The following is a 2,140-nucleotide window of genomic DNA, read 5'->3' as shown; positions in this document are numbered from 1 at the left end:
GTAATCCCAGCACTTTGGGAGGCTGAGGGCAGATCACGAGGTCAGGAGTTCGAGACCAGCCTGACCAACATGGTGAAACCCCGTTTGTACTAAAAATACAAAAATTAGCTGGGCGTGGTGGCGCGTGCCTGTAATCCCAGCTACTCAAGAGGCTGAGGCAGAAGAATGGCTTGAACCCGGGATGCAGAGGTTGCAGTGAGCCAAAATCGCGCCATTGCACTCCAGCCTGGGAGACAGAGCAAGGCTCCGTCTCAAACAAACAAACAAAAACAAACGAACAAAAGAAAACTTGTCATTAAATGTGTAGACAAAAGAATGAATTTCTCTATTTGAAGCATTTCTAGACCCTTCCTTGGTCTAAAGAGGTTCCCAGTGAGGGCAGTACTGCCCCTTGGGGGCGCACTGAAGTTTTGCGGGGGCAGTTTTTGTTTTGCATTGTATTGGTGGCAGAGTATTCGCATTGTGAAAACTCTGTTATTTTAAATTTTTTCTTGATATTAGTACATATTTTATTATAAACTACTTTCTATTTTTTCACCTTTATTAGAACATTACATCGGTTTCTCGAAATTATTTGTAGAGATAGTATGCATTAGGAATTTAATTCCAGAGGAGTAAAGCAGTGTTGTATTTTTTGTTGTAAATACAGGGCGTGGAATGTGGCAGGGTTGAATACCTTTGCTTATAAGATTAAGCCTCATCCTACGCAAGTTTTAGGATTCTAAGATGAAACCTATAAATAAAAAGAACATTGTAGAACACTGATTTCAACAGATTCCACGGGCAGGCGCAGTGTCTCACTCCTGTAATCCCAACACTTTGGGAGGCCGAGGCTGGCGGATCACTTGAGGTTAGGAGTTTGAGACCAGCCTGGCCAACATGGCGAAACCGTCTCTACTAAAAATACAAAAATTAGTCCAGCGTCAGGTGATGGGCGCCTGTAATCCCAGCTACTTGGGAGGCTGAGGCAGAAGAAAAGCTTGAACCCGGGAGGCGGAGGTTGCAGTGAGCCAAGATCGCGCCATCGCACTCCAGCCTGAGCGACAGCGCAAGACTCCGTCTCAAAAAAAAAAAAAAAAAAAAAATCATATTTCCACTTGAAACAACTTCATCTTTTAGGATTAATGTGGCTCAGCGGAGCTCTGCTGTGCTTTTAGGATTAATGTGGCTCAGCGGAGCTCTGCACAAAGGGTCCGCGACTGGGATGGGGGTGGGGAGTGAACGTCAAGGGGCCCAGGAGCGCTCGAGCGTCCAGGACCCGGCGTGTGGAGCGGCTGGAGGGTGAGTTGCCGCTCTCCGCTTTGGTTCTGTCCTCCTGGTTCTGACGGCGGTGCGGGGGAAAGGGAAAGTGAGTGGAGAGGGGCGGCGACGCCGGGCGGTGTTCCCGAAAGCCCGGGCACTCGCTGACCCCGCTGCAGGGCTGGTTCCCTGGAAGCCGTCGAGATGTGAAGCCCTCGACTCGGAAAGAAGTCTCGGGAAGAGAGAGTGGCTGTTCGAGGGGAGGAGGGCGGCGGAGGGACAGAGGGCGGCTCCGCCTTACTCGGCGGTTCCAAGTGCGGCTGAACTGAACTTTCGGTGTCAGCGGGTGGAGCTGCGGCCTGCGGAGGAGCGAGGAGAGGTGGAGCTACCGCTGACAAGGGGCGCGGCGACATCTGTCAGGGCACGGGGTTCCCAGCCGGACTCGCGGCGGTCTCGGAGGGGCGGGGCTTCCGCCCAAAGGGGCGGGGCCTGGGTCGTGTCTCCCCTGGGGATGGGCGTGTGATGACAAGGGGCGTTTCAGTAGAAGCCAGCATGCTTACCTCTCACGATCCAGCAGTGATATTAGGAAGGCGGAGCGCAAGGAAGGCGGGGTTGCCTTCTGTGCTGACCCGAGAGAAGACTAGGCTTCCGTCGACAGTGGGCGGAGCGGTCGCCGGCAAAGGGCGGGGCCATTTCGAGCCCTGGGAAGGCGGGGCTTCTCCTGACAGGGGGCGGAGCTTCCGCAGCCTGGGGCGGGGCTTCTGTTGACAGAGGGGCGGGGCGGCTCCCTACCTCCCGCGGTGCGCCAATCCCCGGACTAGGGGCCGGGGTCGGACCCCAGTGGAGTAGCAGGGTCTGGGCGTGGAGAGCCCGGCGCCGTACGGGGTGGGGGCGCGCGGAG

Source organism: Papio anubis, chromosome 8, assembly GCF_008728515.1.
Source record: "Papio anubis isolate 15944 chromosome 8, Panubis1.0, whole genome shotgun sequence".
Lineage (NCBI taxonomy): Eukaryota > Metazoa > Chordata > Mammalia > Primates > Cercopithecidae > Papio > Papio anubis.
Note: the sequence above shows the minus strand (reverse complement) of the source record.